This window comes from Camponotus floridanus, unplaced genomic scaffold (genome assembly GCF_003227725.1).
Source record: "Camponotus floridanus strain SB8 unplaced genomic scaffold, Cflo_v7.5 scaffold16, whole genome shotgun sequence".
Lineage (NCBI taxonomy): Eukaryota > Metazoa > Arthropoda > Insecta > Hymenoptera > Formicidae > Camponotus > Camponotus floridanus.
This window is the reverse complement of record NW_020229281.1, coordinates 2,465,596-2,487,298: the sequence shown is the minus strand read 5'-3', so window position 1 is coordinate 2,487,298 and position 21,703 is coordinate 2,465,596. Positions and strand designations below refer to the sequence as shown.

The following is a 21,703-nucleotide window of genomic DNA, read 5'->3' as shown; positions in this document are numbered from 1 at the left end:
CAACGTATTATAAACGGATTCGCGTATAATCGATAGTTTTCCGATGACCAATATAACGGGAATACGCTCGACCGTGATATCGGCATATCGAATGGTACCGGTGTACTTGATTTCGCATTTGAGAGGGCTGCTTCCAAGAACCGTCATAAATAAATCCTACGATTATACAGGGCAAATCGAGAAATGTAGTACGGTGGAAAAGAAAAGGCGATCCCTCATGTAAAAATAAATTAAAAATGAGGAATAAAATTTATCCTCGAGAAGATTGGCTTTGAGATTGAAGGAGAATTGACCACGTGTTTGACCAACGCTTCTTTAAACGATCTCTTGATAATCTGAAAATTTTTCTCTACATCACGCGGATGAATAATGCTTCGCGTTATCGTTAACATTTTTCACAACTTACCGCTCCAATTCGTTCCCGCGACATTTTCCGTCGCGTAGATCATCGATAAAGTAGCCGCTTTAGCGCAGATCATTTACGTAAAATCGAAATGGCTCGGGCAAGAAATGGCTCGCACGAAGACGAAGCTAAAGTGGCGGAGCTGGCGGTTTCGTTATTAGAAAATGGAACCGACAATGTATGGGAGCTGTCGCGGTAAACTGCGGCGGAGCAGACATTTCCCGTGCGAACGCAGACAAATGAGTAATGAAGAAACTTCTGTCTCCGTAAGGAGAAGTAACGACCAAGTTGCGATGTTTGCGAGGAGAGCGAGGATAACTTTGCGCCGGTGACGTGACGGAGCACGTGGGGCGATGCGCGACGAGAATCTGTCAGGTGATATTTTTGCGCGCGTAATAAAAGACACAGGGTCGCGAGTAGAAAAGCGAGCAGAAGAAGATTATAAGATTGCAACGCGATTTTTCGATAGCTCCGACAAGCGTTTCGCGTGTGAGATGAAGCCAATCGAATTCGAGAATCGACTCGAATCATATATCGGTAATTTGAAATGAGAAAAATTAAAATAGGAAATTAAAATAAATTAAAATTATTAATATTATTAAGGATGTTTTGTAGCTGTATTTTCAAAATATTGAGAATTTAATGAAAATTGTACAGAATGTCCTTACATATGTTTAGAATCTTCAGTACAATTTTTCAATCGATTCACTAAAGCGTTCTCTCACAAGTTATAAGGATTTTAATTTGCACCGAATTAACATGTGTTCTTATGGGAAACGTACAACCACGTTGATTCAAATGACAAAAAACACATGGAAATAATATTTAGAATTTGTTTAAAATTTGCAAAAGTTTAGATACAAAGGAAATTGGTCAAATAATATTATACAAGTACTAACTGGTTCCACACAAAATTTCTCATACTCAAAATACACTAAAAGTGGATATTCGTCAATATTGATTTTCAGTTACTTTTTGCCGGGACAAAACATCCTTAAATTAAAATAAGAAAAGTGTTATTGCGATGTAAAATTATTTTTTTATCCCTCTTATCTCTTCATTTGTTTATCGCACATACATATGTAATATTACAGAATTTATAATAGGTTTTTTTAATTTAAAAAAGATTTCTTTTAATTCTTTCTTTTTTTTTGCAATTCAAATTATCTCTCTCTTCCCCTTCCTCCAATTGTGAGATTAAGTTTCTGTAGACATAAAGACATAACATAAGCGGATTACTCATTCGAGATCGCATGTGCGTTTTCCACGATAGATGGATTCTTTTTGTAAGATGCATCTATGCAATCCGCTTCGGTGCCTCAAAGACTGCACTCCGCACAGCTTGATAAGTGCATTTAAAATGCGTAACTGCACCTCCATTTCGTAGATGGTAGCGACGGCGGTAAGGGTTTATAAACCTTGCGCGAAGCAGATTGGAGCGAATATATCCTCGGCTTATGTAATACTCAAGCGTGTAATCCTCTCATGATATTTTGTCCTTTTGCGATCCCTTTCATTTCTTATTAGACCAAGTTAGATAAGTATTGCACCGGTAAATCTCCATGCAAGATTTACGTTAGATATAATCGGGTCGCTATATATTATATATACATAAATATTACGTGTTGAAATATATACATTAATATATGCGTTAAAATAACGAAAATGTGACGAATAATAAATTAGCGGGAAGAGAGCCGAAAATATGTCTAAAAAGAAATCAGATTCGCAAAAATCAAGTTGTTTGGAATCTATGTATACGAGAAAATCAAACAATCCTAAAGAGATAATTGTTATGAGGGGCAAATTACAGAATCGTAAATACCACGCGTATCAAACCTATGTAATTATGTAATAAAACGTGAAAAGCGATATGGTATCGGTCCTCTCATACGCTTATGCAGATTCATTGAATGCGTCAGCGATTTTCTAATAACATGCAACCAATAAATGGCGAGTGGCTGGTATTGTATCGTGAATGTGCGAAACATTTGCGCGAATGCTTCCCTCCCTCTCTCTCTCTCCCTCCCTCCCTCTCTCTCTCTCTCTCTCTCTCTCTATCTATGTATCTATCTATCTATCTATCTATCTCTCTATCTATCTATGTATCTATCTATCTATCTATCTCTCTATCTTTCTTTCTTCCTCGTGCAGTATGGTTAATGCGCTTGATCGCGCGAAATCCACTTTGATTCAGGGCGTGTAAAAGTCTCTGCGTACGCGAAATTATCGGAAAATCGCTACGTGCCCCAGCCGGCAACTCATTATGCGAGGCGCACTTTTCATCGAGTTACGTCATTATTTTAATCATCGGCCTTTATATAACGGTTCGGTTTATGCTACTGTCTCTCAAGCAATTTAAGCAAGGAACTCGATTAACCTGTTGCCCGAAGATTCAATAAAATGCGAAAGAATCCTGAAATAACGACGGCAGTTGGAATTATTCCGTGCGCAAAAATTCTCGGAAAATTTCTGAATTGTCTACAACAAACAGAGAGAGAGAGAGAGAGAGAGGGGGGGGGGGCAGACGATAAATGAAAAAGCAGCTCTGAAAGTAGCTCGGATGCATTTTTTTTATTGCAGTCATCCGCAGTGAAAACTACGCTTCCATTTATCCGAGACGATTCATTTATCTTTCTCGTTTTCTCCCCGGCATGATCATAATTTAAATTATAAAAACGCGCGCAGAGAGAGTTGCGACTGGGCCGGGCAAAAACGAGTTTGTCCCGACTTTCGAATCTACGCATCGATAAGTTCGAAGCACGCGGGATTTGTCGGGAATCTAACACAAATCCGCAAAAATAAGCTTTTTGCCTCTCTTTCTCTCTCTCTCTCTTTTTCTTTCTGTGATTGCTACGTGATTCGTCCGCAACTCGTGCTCTATTTTGGAAAAATGTAATCGCGGTCGCGCGGAATTAGTTATACGACGGGGTAAATAATGTAATCGCGCGCACCGGCCAGCAACTGCAGAAAAGAATCCTATCCCCGATCTCTATCTGGAACAAAACCGATGTCGGACGATTTCAATCAATCGATAAAATCGGAAAGTTCTAAAATACATTCGGGATGAGACCGCGCGCACACAACGAAACGACGGGACGTCGCGGTTCGACACGTTACAGACCGGGGAATCGGGGAAATTTCAACTATTGTCGAACGGTTTGAAAACCAAAGGTTATTTGGACTTGTGTAGACATCGGGAGGTTTTATTTTATTTTTTTTTTTTTTTTTTTGGATAGCAGCGAATGTCCCAATCTCGCGTGCGCTATTTCGCGAAAACTTTAATCTATCGAATAAAATTCTTGAAATTCGATCATTTTGATTTGCAGCTCGCATTGTTGAGATTATTTGAAAAAAATTTATTCCAAAAATTTATTTTATCCTTTTCTGATCTCTCTCTTGATGCTTCTGCAAATTTAAAAGACCCTCGTATAAAATTTATGTCGTAATCACTTTTTAATAATAATGTAATCTTATTAAGAAGCTCACGGTTGCAGGAGCCTTTCTAGTTTTCACTGTCGATTCTGTTTGTTATTGATGCCAATGTCGACAAAGACTCGGCAAAATCTTTCAATCCTCTCGACATTTGGCGATGGAATTTCTGAAAGGCGACGCAAAGACACTTCTAAAACGAACTAAATGATCAACCGGATTCTTTGGCGGAAATTCTTGCACGTAGAAGAGCCTTGGACCGAATCATAAGTTCTTGTCTATCGATAATACATATGATAATTAGGGGACTAATTAAAATAAATATTTCAAATTAATTGTTCTTTAGAATCATTTGTTTTAGTCGAGAGTAATATCTATTTCGAAAAAAGTATAAGAGATCGCGTTTTTCGTTTTTCTTGAAAAATGCACGCTCCTAGACGTAATTGATTTTTCTTGTTGGTTCTTTAATTGCAAGTTTCTCTCGAGATATTTTGCAGCGCGCCTGCATTAGCGAGATGAAATCTCCATGGGAAATTAGAAATAGTTATATACATTGTATATACACACACACATGTAACGTTACTACGTGTGTATTAGTAGAGGAAATTGTCGATAGATAGCAGCTGCTTGGTATCGCGTATTCTCGCAGGAATATCGTTGCGTGGATTTGACGGCTGTGTCGAACGGCTCGAATTTCGGGGATCAATTTTACGTCGAATGAGAGAACAGCGAAACGCACTATGTTCCCTCTACCATCGCGATCGTCCAGGTATTTCCGTATAATCTTGATGGACATTTGCAATGTTAATGCCGATATTCGAATACCTGCAAAGCCGGAAAAGAGATTTCTATGTTGTACGCTTGTAATTAAAATCGCCAAGATTTTACATGTGTGACTCTAGAAAAAAAAATTACGTACATATGTTAATAAATAAATATTATATATTATTTGTATAATCCTCTCTCTAATAAGTATACCTACAATAAATATTTTTTATTTTATTTTATTTTATTTATTTTATTTTGTATAAAATAGTAGTCTAGTAGTAATATATTTTCTCATGGATTATTATGCGCGCATTAAAATGTAGCTTTTGAAAATTAATTTTCTGTAATTTATTCCGCCTCTTTCAAGAGAAAAGTGTAATGTATATGAGTAATACATGTGACTCGCTGGAGCCTTAGGAGAGGTCAAATGTCTCGGCGGTAAATTATTTAGATTAAAGTCGCATATTTAATTTGACGTAAGTCTAGAATTACGAGAAAGCCTTTAGTCCTTCTTGTAACTCGATAAAAATAGATTGTAGAATATTCCGATCGATGAAACGTCGTCCCGATAAAGTATCTCGGCACGTCGGACTTTAAGTTCCTCGCAGGCTTCCGATTCCGCGCCCGCCCCGTTTGCGAACCCCTTGAACTAGGAAAACGCGAGTTCGAGTAGTTTAACTAACGCTTAAGCGGCCGAGCAGGTACATACCTTCCTCCGTTTATGTGCGGCGCTCGCAGCCAAAACTACATTAGATTCCAAATCGAGGAGGGGACAAAGTCGCTGTGTGAGATTCATGGCGAACTCGGGGGCACGTAAACTTCATAATTCCATTCAACCGCCCTCGATCGATTTGCCTCGCTTTAACAACCGAGGGGGGGAGGGAGGCGAGGAGGCTCGATGCGAGGCGGCCCGATCGGATTCACGTCGGAAAATTAATAGTAGCGCGAGCTTTTGCGAATCTGCTTTGACGCCGATCATCAAATCAATATCACGCCATCAATCTTGAGAGATGGGGGCGGAGAACATTTATCGAGCGCAGATCGAGAGAAAAGCAATCAGGAGTATTCATCATTATTACGCGTTATAGATAGCGTTTTTCTTTGAAATGGATTCGATTCAAGGTACCTCTCGATCGATCCAACGACGAGAGTGTCGCTGAATGTTTTTTTTATCGACACTGAAATATAGATTTCTCATTTTTACGGGCAATGAATGCATGACATAGATCAAGCGAGTAATAAAAAATGAGAACTGCAGCAAGATTGTATACAGAATGATTAATGAACTTATACGGGACATATCTCGTAATATATCTCGTGCTTTGTGTGCGATTTGTTACATTAATTAAAGTTCGCGTAAGTCTTTTAACATCTCGATATAAAAAAATTATCGTTCTTTATTATCTTCTTACGCCAATCAGTTATTCATCCATTTATCAGCGTAGGAAGGGACGTCCTTTTAATTAAAGTTCCGTTATACATTTTAATAATGCAGCCCCGACAAGAATTTCCACGGAAAGATAATATATTTATGACATCATTCTTTTTTACTGCGAATTATTCTATAGGTGTATCATAATGTTTGAGTTCTCTCACTCAATTATTTACTGTTTTTATGCTATATAATTAAGAATCATGCCTGCGAACGTCGGAAAAACATAAAGTTGTATCTCGCTTGTCGAATACTTTAGATTTTTAACGCATAGTATTGCAGACTAATAAATTTTCGGAAAAAGCATTTAATCCTCCATCTGTCCATTATTAAGGTTGATTTATTGATAAATGCTGATGATTCAAAAGGTTGAGTACATCGTGTAGGCGGATTATCTTGGTGTATTAAATTTCGACATGAAACTGACGAACGAACAGAATCTAATAGGCTCGATCGATATTAACTGGGGAGATTTTACCGATATATCACGACGGCAATTTCTATTTCTTCCGCCATTAATCTAACGAACGGTAATTCTTTCTTCGTGAAATCGACGACGTCGATTATATCCATTAATGTATGATAAATGGAATGTCGACATGCACTCTCTATCTGAATGAGATAAATATGCTTTTGTGGAAAAAAGTAATGTATGACAAATCGGCCTAATTTTCTTCTCTTACATATTTCATTATATAAATATAATAATATAAAAATAGTTTGGTCAATATTAAAACAGTACGTCGAAGATAAAAATGTCTAAAGTATGTTCAACAACGGGCACGTTCAGTCTCAAATGCAAACTTGAAAATATTTATTTAAATAGTTTTGTTTAAATAAAATATCATTTGGGAATTTAACCTTTGAGGAACAAAGCAAATATTTGTTTAGCATGTAAATAGTTAAAATGATTAAACTCATACAATGAGAAAAATTTATTTCAATCCCTAACGTTGTTTGTAATCTCCGACAAGAAATATATATTTGAAATGCTTCTTTTTATTAGCGAAATCAGCTAAATATTCCAACAATAGAATTTTAATTAATGTATAAATAATTTTATTATTTTAATTAATCATCTATAAGTGACACGGTTGAGGAAATAAATATTTTCTATAATATTATTTAAATATTTATATGTTTCCAATTAAAGCATATTTAAAATTAGCAATAATTGAAATATAATTATTTCTTTTGTTTCCACTCCAATTGTGTTAGCATTATACATTGTACCATCTTTAATAATTTCATTTTTTTAAATTAATCGTTTATAAGTAACACAATTGAGGAAATAAATATCTTATATAATATTATTTAAATATTTATATGTCTCCAATTTAAAGCATATTTAAAATTAGCGATAACTGAAAAATTATATCTGACATATAATTATCTCTTTTGTTTCCCCTCCAATTGTGTTAGTACATTGTACCATCTTCCGCATATTGTGGCACAAATTGAGAGGTGTTTCTCATCGCGATTAATATTATTCGTATGCTAATGGAGCTCTAGCTCGCCAATCGAAACGCCCATGCACGATCGAGTCGAGAGTCACTTCAACTGTCGAACGCGATATACATATATACATATATATACATATATATATATATATATATATATATATATATATCTCGCACCACACACGGTGGATTTCTGTTTTGCAATGATAACGAGAGCGCAACACAATGAGTATTCAGAGGTGAGAGAGTACATGAAAATGGCGCGAATAATTCGGCGGGGTGCGAACCACCTCTCGAGCCCCCCAACACTTGTTGCTGCGAATTTCGACTGGCGAGCTAATGTCAGCCACGAAAAATTGCAGACGCTTACGTCCACGCTCATAAAACGCTCGAGAAAGGGATTTACGTGATCTATGGCTACCCTTGACGTCAGGAAAATGGCTTTTATGAATAGTCGATATTCGACCGAAGACCCCCTTCTGTCTACTCACCGTTCCATTCATTCGCATGCTCTCTCTATGTCTAATAGCGAATTCAGTTGGACGCACTAGTGCGCACTGCTGCACATTAAAGGCTGTCGTAAATTCACAATAGCATGAGTAATTAAAACAGTAAGATAATTAATATTACGAGTTATTATTATTATTGTCCAATAGAGAATAATAATAACAACTCGTACAATTAAATTGTCTTTACCGTTTCAGTTATTTATGCCGTTGTAAATTTATGTACGACCGCTTTTAATAACTGCGCGCTAAGTTATGTATAACGTATGACGTAACGCGCACATGTGGATATAATAATTACAAATTAAAAACCAAGTTTCTCTCTCGCGTTTGCCCATCGATGAGTGATGAATAGCCCGCGGTAATTGAGATTCTCCATTTTCCGCACACATGTAAAAAATCATGTAAAGACAGAGATGACCTGTTTTCGCAACAATGGTAGCTTTATCCGAAGGCGAAAGCTCGTTTTCTCGTAAAGCTCTCTCGATGCGAAGACCCGATTGATGAATTATTCCTTGCTTGTCTCGCGAATCGGAGAGAGAGAGAGAAAGAGAGACGATCCTCTCTTTTAAAGCAAGGGGCTTAAAGAGCGATCTTTAACGGATGCGCTCGCTGGATTCAAGCAGCATCCTGTCGGTTTCTCTTCCGCTCGGATAATCGAAAGACTCTCGGCGGAGTAATCCGTCATCGTTTACCGAGTCAAGTATCCTCGGGGTATTTTATCTCGCATTATCGCGCCGTTACGTCGCGAAGGAGCGATCTCGAAACTATTCGCAAGATTTTTCCGAAAGCTCTTCCGCGAGCGAGCGTTCAGCTCCTCCGTGTTCCTTTATAACGCGACGCCAGGATGGGATCGCTTCAAAATTACTTTCGCCTTGAAATCACTCGCTCGCCTGTCCGAGGCCGTTTCGTTTTAAATGTCCGTAAAAGGCGACAATAGGCGACGTTTGCGAGTTTGAATTACCTCGAAATCAATTGCCACTGTCGCGTTTACAGACACTCGGGCACTTTACCTCCTCGCGTTCTCGCAAGAGTGACGTGAATGCACGCAGCGTTTCATTCAATCGCGATTAAAGTTTCAGGAGAAAAAGAGAGCAGTCGCGTGATAGTTGAAAAAAAAAAGAACAATCATGCACGAGGAATATGTTTCCAAGAAGTAATGGACATTTCTCGAAATGTTGATTTTATTATTTCTCCAAATGTCGATTTACATGCATCTTTCCCCCTTCTCCCTCTTTCGCATAATGTTTCATAAATATTTGTAAAATACGCTGCCTCCCCGATACGCTACATGATATTTTCGAATTGCCGCAGAAATATTGTGGAAATATTTTTCGAATGTTACTTTTAAATTTGCAAAAATGCTCAAACAATAACAATCGCAATGATGTATGCAATATGAAAAACTACGCTTTGAGAAGGTCACAGGTTATAAATATCAATTGTAACTGCAACCTGCATCGTGCTTACGATGCTATTCTTCATTTTTTTTTTTTTTATTATAGAACGGCTCTTTCGCTAACCAGAAAGACCTTTCCCAAAGATATTATCATCTCGTCCTGCGCTCTCGTTCTCGCATCGTTTCCCGTCAATAACGAGAAGACTCGTGGCTTTATCGAAAAATCCTGGATAAAAATGCATTCTCGTGTATGTACCGGACGCTGGGTGTTTAGATTATAGATCTCTCGGGTGACATTTCAAAGATTGGTATATCACTTTTGCCCTCTCGCACGAGGAGGCGAGGTCCTCGGAAATCCGATCGAGGATCGCCGCGAGCCGCGCTTCGGGCGGAAAATTCGCGTGGACGGAAGAGGGCCACCGGATGCACCGGAACTGCATTCCACGCACGGAAGCGCGTAGGACGCGGAGCGTGCGTGAGCGCGATTTCTCTAAGGGCGTTACGATGTACGTTGCGTCACACGTCCGCCGGTTTTCCGGATAGGGCAGTGTAATTTGGCGGCGCGGCGCTTGCGCCGCTCAAGGCGGGTCCGGGTCAACGGCAAGAACCCAGTCTAGTCGCACGACGAACGTTCAGCTGGCCTGGTTGCGTTGCGTCGCGACGCTCCACGAGTCGCCGCGAGTCTCCACGAGTGCCCGCGTTTCTGCCTTCCTCTCTTTCTCTCTCTCTCTCTCTCCCCCTCTATTTCCCTCCGTCTTTCTCTCCCCCGCGCGCGCGCGCTTTCTTTCTCTTTCCCTCTATTTACCTATGCCCCCCCCACCTCCCCGCACGCTCTTCCACCCTCGGCTCGCCAGCCCGCCGACGAAAAATTCGAAGCAACAGGACGCGATTGCGCCAAACGAGGAACGGAGGCTCCCGCGAAATTTCGCCTCGCGAAAAAAAGAGTGCCCGGGGGAGGGAAAACTGCTCATTTTCGTGCGTCAAGAAGGGGTTTTCGGGACGAGGGTAGCCGAGTGCCCGACTCGCAGAGCGAGTAATCTTGATCGCCGGGATCGATTCCGGGGGCGCGCGCGAGATCGCGTTTGATTTCGATCAAGCCAGACCCGCGTAGCTCGAGCGCCAGGAAGTTGTTAATCCGTTAACTCGTTAACTAGCGGCTAGATAAGAGCGGACGAGCGCGAGCGGCTAACGAAGCGGAGGAAGGGGGGAAAAGATCGACGGGCCGCGTAGTGAACTGTGAAACTGTCTGGTGATGCGTGATCGGACAACAACTTCCCGAACGGAGGCTGCCGTCGCCGACGCCACTTCCACCGTCGACGGTCCCGCGAGCGACCTGGTACGAGGATCGTCGATCGATATCGACGACGGGGCCACGGATCCCGGCTTCCTCGACCTGCCAGGATACTCGCATGCGACGGCTTAAGCCGGTAGGTGATTCCCCTCCCTCCCGCTCCGTCTGTTTTTCTTTCTCATTTTCTGCGCCTCCCTAATGGGGAACTTGCACGCCGCCGCAAAAAAAGGGAGGCTAAAAGCTCCGAATGCAACGGCCAGGAGGAAATTGGCTCGTATCGACCTCCCGCGAGTCTCGAACGGCCGAGGACGCGTGTTAGATGATGACTGGCGTCTCTTCGGATTCCGCGATCGTTACCTCGTCGAGCAAATCCCTCGTTCGATTAAAAACTTGGGACCCCGAGGAAAAAAACTCGACTCGACTCGATGCGTTCGGTCGCTTATCGTTTACTCGATTCCGACATTTAAGTATTTCGATCAAGTACGATGTATCTTTAAATATTTTTCAACTAAAAAATATATATAAGATGCATGATAATCAAGTAATTGATGAAAAATTATTTTAATCAAGTCAACGACTTTCCTGGTGTGCGATATAAAATTGCCAACCGGAGAATTTTTATAGACGACTTTATATAATCGTGCGCAAGGATATCGCGACGACGCAGACCCGAATGTATAGACACGATAAGATTTACCTTCCCCTCGCCAAGATTCTACTCGAGTCTGATCGAGGATGCGCGTATAATCATATCGCATTATAATATTTATATCGCAGCACGAGCACAGGGGCCGAGGTCAGAGGCGGCTTATTGTAATGGTCATTGAAGAACGCGGAAATAATTGATTAAAGCCTTTTTAAAAGCTACTCCAGCGTAAAGTCGATAGAATTGCGTCGCGTGTTTCCGGAGCGTAATAAAATAATTATATAAATTCTAATCTAATATATAGATTCTAATCTAATTATTGGAGCGTGCTGTATTATGTACACGTATGTCTGTTGCTTCGGAAAAATGTAACACGGTAACGACATTCGATTTCAACTTCTCGCTTTAAACGAACATCTTTTCCGAGCAACTCTAATGAAAATCTAAAACAAAAAGTAAAGATAGAGTATAGCTACAACAATAATTTGCACGAAAATAGTTAAGAGTTGTAAGAAGTATACGTTAAACTTAAATGAGATGAGATGAGATGAGATAAATTCTCAAAAAAAAGAAAAAGGAAAAATTTATTCTAGCTTATTTAAGTTGAAAAATGTCCAAATATATGTTATCAATTTTCAAATACATGTTATCGAGTTTCGCAAATTTTCGATCTATTTCTGCACGAGATGTCGTTTCCTTTTTAGCCGTGCTCCATTTCCTATATCGTACGCGATTCTCTAATATTTATATAAATAATGCAGAATGTAATTTGTGCGAGAAGCATTCACGGGATGTTGTTTCCACGATCTCTTTCTCTGAATCCTGAGAGGATGCAGCAAATCTCATTAACGTATAAATTATTGATCACAACCGCGTGCACACGTATATCGTGAAAATCAGGAACACAAATCTTTTTTTTTTCATTTATTAAGTCGTTAAGTCAATTAGACGTGATATCGTCTACAAATTAGTAGAAACACGCGAAAGAGAGAAAAAAAATAACAGAATAACATATACATGCACCTACGTGCTACGAGAGTTATTAAGAAAAATATATCCAAGGGTGCTTCGAGAGAGAACGGTTATCGTGCGGTTACATTTATCAAATGCCACGCTGGTTCATGTGTGTGTGCGCATTCGGGAGAGTGATTTATTCCAAGTAAAGAATAGCAATTAGTCGTTTTTCCGTGCCCGGCGACAATCTTGTCGCAGCACGAAAGCTTCGAAACAAATGGAAATATCATGGTAATATCATGGCACTATTAATTATCGTTATACGTTGGGCGGTACATGCGCAGGGAACTATGCGACCAACCGCGTCCCTCACTATCAACTCGCATTCGCGGGGATATTAATGCGACCGCGAGCTTTTTTTCTTCTCCTAATGTACAACCTCCCGTACTCGACTCGTGTACAGCCGCTCTACTTCCGCGGCGGTTATTTCGATGCCGAGCGTATCAGCAATTACGGGGCGAAATTACTCCAGAGTAGTGCCGTCGTATATTTCAATCGGCAGGACGAATAATGTTTATATCGTCTTAGGAATTCAATTTTCACGCCGCGTTTATTATTCGAAAATTTCAATTAATAAATAATATATATATATAAAAAGATGAAAAATTTTTAATTACAATTAACACAAATTTTTATAAATGGTCCAAATACTAAATTAATAATAATCAAAAAGAAGGCTATTTTAGACCAAGCAAAGCGCAGGTGGTAATGCATGACAAAAATTTTGTCAATAATTCTTTATAAAATCTATAATTCTTACAAACGTTTCGGGGCGAAATTATTCCGGAGTAGTGCGGTCGTATATTTCAATCCGCAGGACGAATAATCTTTATATCGTCTTAGGAATTCAATTTTCGCGTCACGTTTATTATTCAGAAATTTCAATTAATAAATAATATATATATAAAAAGATGAAAAATTTTTAATTACAATTAACACAAATTTTTATAAATGGTCCAAATGCTAAATTAATAATAATCAAAAAGAAGGCTATTTTAGACCAAGCAAAGCGCAGGTGGTAATGCATGACAAAAATTTTGTCAATAATTCTTTATAAAATCTATAATTCTTACAAATGTTTAGGGAAATTACTCCGGAATAGTGCCGTCGTATATTTCAATCGGCAGGACGAATAATGTTTATATCGTCTTAGGAATTCAATTTTCACGCCACGTTTATTATTCGAAAATTTCAATTAATAAATAATATATATATAAAAAGATGAAAAATTTTTAATTACGATTAACACAAATTTTTTATAAATGGTCCAAATGATAAATCAATAATAATCAAAAAGAAGACTATTTTAGACCAAGCAAAGCGCAGGTGATAATGGGTGATAAATTTTGTCAATAATTCTTTATAAAATCTATAATTCTTACAAACGTTTCGGTTCCTTTTTGGACCCTCCTCAGTATGACACAATAATATTTATATCAGATATAAAAGAGATAGAAAAATAAATAAATTACTGTACAGGCCGAAGGATAAAATTGTAAAAATAAACACAGTCAAACAAAAGAAATATTGTCAAGAATTTAAAATAAAAGCAGAATAAAACACAAAAACCGCCGATGCAACATAATATCCAGGAGACCGCAACAACATCCATGGGACCGAAACGTTAAAATAGCCTTCTTTTTATTATTATTAATATATATATGTCTCTCGTGTGTATTTTAAACAGGCGTCGGAAATCGTTAAAGTTAAAATTGCAAGTCGGGCGAGCGATTTCTGATCGGAAGCGGTCACGTGAATTATTCAGTCGCGACCGGAAGCGAGCGCGTCGGATAAAGCGGCGATTACAAGGGAAGGAGAAAGGAAACACGAGAGAGTAAAAACCGACCTTCCTTCTCGCAATGAGATTAGCAGTTTTATCAACGATAATAAAAGACGAGAAGAGAAGAATAGCGAGCGATGCGGTCTCTCTCGATTATCGCGACATTCCATGGCAAAAGTGAACTTCTTCGTTTCATTAGAGGCACGCGACGCGATCTAGCTTCTTCTAAACCCCAGAAGAAAATCTCTCAAAGAAACCGCTCCGACACACGACGAACCTTTAATAAATCCCTGAGACTCCGTCAGGCGAATGCAATATCGTCTTCCCGGTTGTCGCGCAAGCGACAATATGAAGCTTCAAAAAATCCACGGGGAGAGGAAGAGAGGCAGGCTTCCCGGGGGGGGGGGGGGGGGAGATAAAAAATTTCCGCTATCGGAAATACATTCGGAAACACGTTCGTACTCGCGTCGGAGGACCTTCCGAGAGGACGCGATGATCAGCGCGCGCGACAAGAGTCGATAAGGGCGAAAAATGAGAGAGACTCGGAGCTTCGAAACGGACAAAAGAAGTCGAAAAGGCCGATTCTCTCTCGCGAAAATCCTTGTTTCATGCGCGCAAAAAATATACGAGATTACAACGCTATTCTCCGCACGAGCATGGTTCGACGGTTCTCGAATAATGGATGCAATGTCCGTTAGAGACGCGGTGCACGTTGGCCTGCATATTTCCTCCGCATCCGTATGCACATTTTTGCTCGTCCGTTTCCGGCGTTCGGACGCTTGCTCTTCCCAGTAGACGGTGATAACTCCCGTTAGACACGACGCCGCGCCCGCATCCACCCAACTGGCGTTTACTGCGTTTTATGCATTTCTGCCTGTCTACCTGCCTCGCGGCATCGCTCTCACGGTCAACGGATACGCTCGTGTGCGTGAGATCTCGTCCATTGTTACTGGGGCTCGGTGCATGCCGTAAATTACTAAATGCATCTCAGTGCTGCGGCTCGCGCGCACGCGCGCGCGACTCGCAACCTCTCGCTTATAAATGTATGTAAAATATATATACCGTATAGAATAATATATAGAATACATGTATAGCGGGGTATGGAGATAACGGAAATGTTACATTCGAGAAAACGAACAACGGGGCTATGATTCTGCGCAAATTGCAAGATATACAGTGTATTATGAATGAGTAACACAAGCTGGCGGAGCTTTATGAACGGATATACGGTGATATTTCATACAAATAGCGGATTTACACAGCTTTGCGGAAAGAAAGAGAGAGAAAGATGCGTAGCAATATCTCAGAGTAATACGTCCGATGAATAAATCGCGAACGCTCTCTCGGCGAATAATTTATCGCGATTTCGAAGGACGAGAGCGCGCGAGTGCACGCGCGTACGAGACGAATCGGCTTAATTTTGCATCTCCTTGGGTGAAAATTGCAGCCGCGGCGTCGCGTGTACGCGTACGTTTAAAATAGCGTGGGTCATCGTATCGATGGATCGTGTTATTGACAAGCCGACGACAGCGTGGGCGGGCGCGAATCGTCATTGGAGCCGTCAACTTTTTATCGACGCGGATGACTATAAACCGCGCTCGGCGAAAAAAATTGATAAATCGATAAAACAATATCCTGGACGCGAATGCGGAAACGCGAGTTTGTCGCTCGCGATCGAGAGAGAGGGGGAGGGGGAGGGGAGAAATGGAACTCTGTTCTCGTTCTTGATTATCTTGGACTGATTGCGCGACTTGAGAAGCAGTCTCTGCTCAAGAATGAATTGAAACCTAACGAAATTAGAACGGCCGCGAACTCCTTGCTGCGACTGTACAGTCCTCCGAGGACGTAAGGTACACGTATATCCTACGCCATCCGTCATTCCATCAGTGGCGGCCTGTAAATTGAATATTAATATCCAAGTTTCGCTGGCTGCCTTCGTGTCTCCGGAGACAGAAGAGATCGCGCGACGCGAATCGCGGAATTTTTTTTCTTTTCTTTTTTTCTCTTTTCGAGAACACGCGAGTCCCGAAAGAGTCTCTTCGCGTTTACGTGCAAAAAGAAGATACGTTTCTAAGAGGAGCGAGATCCGCGCATACATATACGCAATTTTTACGTCGAATATAAATTTTACAGTCGATACACACGTTGCTCCTCGGCATAACCGGAGTAAACGTATTAATATACATAGTGTATTAATATATATTAATATATATTAGATGTATATATTTTTCCTTGTTATATTAATACACCGAGTCTTCTATGACAAGAACGCTCTATTTTAATCATATACGGATGAGACAATTGTTCCATTCACAAAGCTTGAATTGAAAGAGAGAATTCCAAGAGGGAGAAGGAGATATACGTTGAAAGTTTATTAATAGCGAAATATTCGCAGCCATTTGCGAAATTCAGTTAACGAACAAGCCGGGAAATGCAATCACATTATATTATTATTATTCATATTATTATGATTATAATAATTATTATCATTATTATTATATGTAATTACCTCACGTGCGAAAATGTAAATGTATCTAGACTTCTTCGCAGAGAAAACCTGACGTCGTGCCAATGCCGAGTTTTTATTAATTATGTAACATTATGCATACGTACAAGTGCGCACGTGTGCATCTATCGGGTTACGTTAATCATTGTACGGGAGATAATCGTAATAAAATATCGCAAATTACATTTCCGTGCGCGATTCTCTTTAGCCCGGCATGCTTCTCGCAAACTCGATACGAATATGTGCGATTTTAATATCGCATTTTGCGACGGGGGAGAATCCTTTTGAGCGAGGAGCGCGAACCGCCTCAAAGGCATTCTTTCGAGACCCGCCGTTTAAGCGAGGGTCTGCCCCATTCAAAATGCACCAATACAAAATTCACTCCCGTGGCACGCGACTTATTCGGCGCAGCTACGCGCATTTTCCGCCCCTGCATCGGTCCATTTTACCTCCTTCGAGGCATACCGAGGCTAACCGCTCTCTCGCGATCCCATCGAATATTAATATATCGACGCCGGGCTGCGCTTTTGCTAAAGTCGATTTCACGAGAAATCGATTCCGCCTTCTTTGCTTCGTTTCATCGACGCGACGAGAGATAAAGCGGTTAAACATCCGGGTGATTTGCAATTTTATCGGCCACGCGGACGCGACGATATCGCGCTCGCGGAATCTTTTTCCTTTTCCCTCCTCTCATCCCCGGCCACTTCCCTTCGAGAGGAGCCTCCGTCAGCTGGAAATATTGCAGTATTTGCATAACGGTGCACAATGGTGCATTGTTGCCTTTTTTCGGTGTAACGCAACAATAACGCGCGTTTCGCGATGAACGCGCATTTTCGTCGCACGTGTTACGTAAAATTAAATATCGATGCTAGGCGGAAGTTGGATCGGGTTTCCGAGGAATAAAAAAATGTTCCCCTCAACTGGTCAGCCAGTGGCCCGTGACAGCGTGACACGAACCCTCCATATCGGGCTGCAATTTTTACCGGGAGCAGACGAGCTAGATGGAATTCGAGGGTTGTGCATGAATATATTATTGGACGCACACGAGGGGAATACGCGCGCAGTTTTACAAGGATCCGAGAGAAATGCAAAACGCGGAGGTCGAGGTGATGATTTCATCCGCAAACGAATTTACTTATTCACGCGTAATTCCAGGTCGAAAATAGTATTACTATTCCAGGGCAAATGATTGAAATGAAAATCCAGCGCTAGGAAATGCAACGTTTGTCGTAGATGGAATTGTCATATTTCTTTCTTCTTGAATCTATTCCTATTTATCCTTCTTGCACGTTCGGGTCTGTCAATTCAAGAGCAAACGTATCATGCGCAAACGATTGACCTTTGAACGGTACTCCACGTATAAACGAGCGTATTAATTCGTTGTCGTCTCCCTCTCCTTCTTCTCTCTCGATCATTTCGCTCTCGATCTCGTTCGCATCCTCGTATCTCAAGGTTCGAGCGTGCTCGACCGCGAGAGAGAAAAAAAGTGTGTAACCGCGTCATTAGGACGGACTCTATAAAACCTTAGATGGATTTTTTAATAAAACTTTAAACACGAGAAAAAATCCTCTTCTTGCCGGAAAAAAGGATGTAAAAATTAACGAAGGGATTACTTTTGATGAAACATTAATGTTAAGCATGTCCGTCGGGAGAGAAACTCTTTTCACGCACGTACGTGTTTCTTCTTTCACGCTAATGCCAATTTCTCCGTGATATTTAATAAAAAGAGCCCTGAGAGTTCCATAAATATTCCATAACGTTGCGGAGACGAGGTTGGCGAATATTTTTGAATGTATTAATCGAATTTCTTTGGCGCGCATCGATCAAAGTTTTCAAAATCGATATTCGCTCGCGCGGAAACGCGATCTCATTTGCATGACGGGGTTTCGCATTCATGCAGCTGGAAATTCGACAGTCAACGGGAACCAGGAGACCTTTTCTGTAAAAAAAAAAAAAAAAAAAGACTCGGGGTTCGTTTGTACGGGTTATCCATTCAATTTCTTTTCTTTTCTGTTTTTTACCTACAAGTCACATACGTCTGTTCGATTTTCTATGATAATATTCCCGAAATGCCAATTTCAGACAAGAAAATTTTCTATCAATTTTCATCTCTAAATTAATTCTTTATCGTGATATTTTTAAATGTTTCCATTCTATTCTCGAAGCGACGCGAGGATCGTTAAAATCTGACTTTTAAAATGCTCTCGCCATTTCCGTACGATTGCACACTCGAAATGGAAAGGAAGATCTTTCCGATAATTTTCCCATTGATTTTAATATACACGGATTCGGGCGCAGATATATCCGAGTAAATGTTAAATCGGCGATCGTGATGGACAACTCTCTTAGCGTTTAATCTTTTCGACATGATAGAGGAGGGAGAGGGAAAAGAAATTACGGCAATTTACCGGCTTTAACAATCCAATCGCGGGGGACAAAAAAAAAGAAGACAACGCAGGAGGTTGCCTTTTGTCCAGCGGACGAGGACGAATGGACTCGCGCGAGCGATTCGATATCCTTAAGCGAGCTTTTTCGCCAAGTAATTCCTTTCACGCCGCGCTCTATTATACCGTAATACCGAGGCAATTCGCGGGAGTCATTTCTGTCGAGAGTCGATCGGCTTATGAAAGAGCAATGGCCGTTAATCCAGCCATTCGACGCTCGCGCGCGCGCGACGCCAATTTTGTCGGAAGGAGGTTGTACAGGAGCTTTAATCTGTTTGTGCCCGAGAATCGATTTGTAGCGCTTTCGATAGCGCGCTTAGCACCCACATTACGCTTCTAGAGATTGCTGTTTAACATTTATCGGCATGTCGCGTCGCCGGATTTATTCTTCGACGACGAGAAAGCGAATGGATGATGAATGGATAATCGGGTTTCGTACAATTTCGCGCGATAATTCTAATCGACTCGCAGCTTCATCGTTTCACGCTACTGTTTATCGTCCTCGGCGACGAGCAAAAAAGAAGCTGTTCCATTTCCTTCGCGGCGTCTTAATCTCGAGAGCGTTCCCCCCAATCGTAGACCACTTGGAGAAACGTCGCTCGGTACGAATCTTTCCTTTCTCGCATTCCAAATGGCATAAGTCGTCCCCTGGACCGTGTAATTAATTAAATTAGACGCTCGACCTTTACCACGGGTCGCTTCGACGTCCGGGAGATTAATTAAACGTGAAACGAATTGTGGATTGTGTCGCTACGGGGACAGAGGGCGGAGAGGAGAGGGAAGGGAGGCCATTCCCGACCGCGATCTAGAGTTGCGAGAGAGTACATTACTATTCGGAATAATAATTTTCCGTCGAACGAGAGGTTCGACAAGCCAAGTTAAATCGTCAAACGTATTATTCGCGATCCGATCTACAGAGTAAACTACGCAGGGATACTTTTAATCTCGAAATTCAATTTTTTTTTTCTCGAAATCGTATCAAAGAGACCGATTTCAGACAGTCCAGCGAACGAGGCGACAGTCCACCTGACTCCATCGATCTGTGCGCGTCCCGATAACCGGATAATGAATGACATAATTGATTTTCGGCGTCACGCGATTCAAGGCACGGCACGATCCTTACATAGGGGGCCTCAGATCGATGCATTCAGAGGGAAATCGTACGGTATATCGCGTTAGAGTCGGAGCGCATTAATTACTGTCGCCGCGAGTCCCGTAACCCTAATCCCGGATTAAGTAATCCACGGATTACATTCGCGATACACTCTGCCTATCGTGACGGCATCGTCGGGACTCATCTGGCCGAGGCGCGGAAAAATACGCAGATATGTAATCCACACACGCGCTCTCGCCTATGGAAACAATTATATTTTACAAGCGCGTCGAGAAAGCCGATTAATTCCGACCAAGAATGGAATTAGCCGCGTTTAAGCTTAATCGAGTAACGATGCACTTTTGGTATTGGAAATCTCGAATATCGTTATCCCTTCTTCAGAATCGATACACAGAGAAAAATAAGTGTCAAATCAAAAGTTATATACTAAACTAACGCGGTCATTGTTTCGTATATACGCAACAATTTATAATCTTCTTAGAAGAATTTAGTAATTTTAAATTTCAACAATATTATAGTCTTATTTTAATATTGTAATTGGCACCTCAAAAATATATAACTATTTAATACCAACTATTTTAAGAAAATTGTAATCTTTGATTCAAAAATGTTATTTTCCATCCAGCATTGTCCAACATCTTTTCTATTCAAGAAATTTAAATCTTAAATCATAAGAATATATTTTTCTCGATTGACCTATATCAAATGGCTTCATTCAAGTAAACAATTATTCAAGCAATTATATTTTTATTTAATAACGCAATATAATCTCATTTCAAGATTTCCATTTAAAACTAAATATATTTTCGAAACAAGAATGTCCTTTTTTCTGTGTAAGTTGCGTGTGCAAGTCCTTTTTTATTTTCGAGGTGCATGGGATGGACATTTCGATAATTTTCCGAAAGAATAGGAGGACAAGCAAGTTTTTCTCATCGTCAGTCTCGTTGCGCAATAATAATTTTAGTACACAGAAAAAAATATGTTAAATCAAAACTTATATACTTAAATTAACGCGCTCTTTGTCTCGTATATACGCAACAATTCATAATCTTCTTAGAAGAATTTAATAATTTTAAATTTCAACAATATTATAGTCTTATTTTAATATTGCAATTGTTATCTCAAGAATATATAATTATTTAATACTATCTACTTTAAGAAAATTATAATCTTTGATTCAAAAATGTTATTTTCTATCCAACATTGTATCTTTTCTATTCAAGAAATTTAAATCTTAAATCGTAAGAATATATTTTTCTTGATTGAATTATATAAAATGGCTTCATTCAAGTAAACAATTATTCAAACAATTATATTTTTCTTTAATTAACGCAATATAATCTCATTTCAAAATTTCCATGTCAAAACTAAATATTTTCGAAACAAGAATGTCCTTTTTTTCTGTGTAAATGGATCGAATAATTCATAATAATCGAAGAGAGAGAGGTGGAGATTGAAAATCTCCGCGACGATGCGTCACAAATTGCAACGTGCACTTGTAGCGCAGC

General features: G+C 40.2%; 2 protein-coding genes across 3 annotated transcripts in view; one reads left to right on the top strand and one right to left on the bottom strand.

Moving 5' to 3' along the window:
• Nucleotides 1-21,703, bottom strand: part of LOC105255391 (pro-corazonin-like) — a 74,601-nt gene that overhangs the window by 40,367 nt on the left and 12,531 nt on the right. The gene's annotated exons all lie outside the window — the stretch shown is intronic.
• Nucleotides 10,029-21,703, top strand: part of LOC105255859 (5-hydroxytryptamine receptor 1) — a 102,991-nt gene continuing 91,316 nt past the window's right edge. For both annotated transcript variants that reach the window (XM_025407029.1, XM_025407027.1), the window contains exon 1: nucleotides 10,029-10,827. The gene's annotated coding sequence lies outside the window, so the exon portion shown is untranslated. The remainder of the gene's footprint in view (nucleotides 10,828-21,703) is intronic.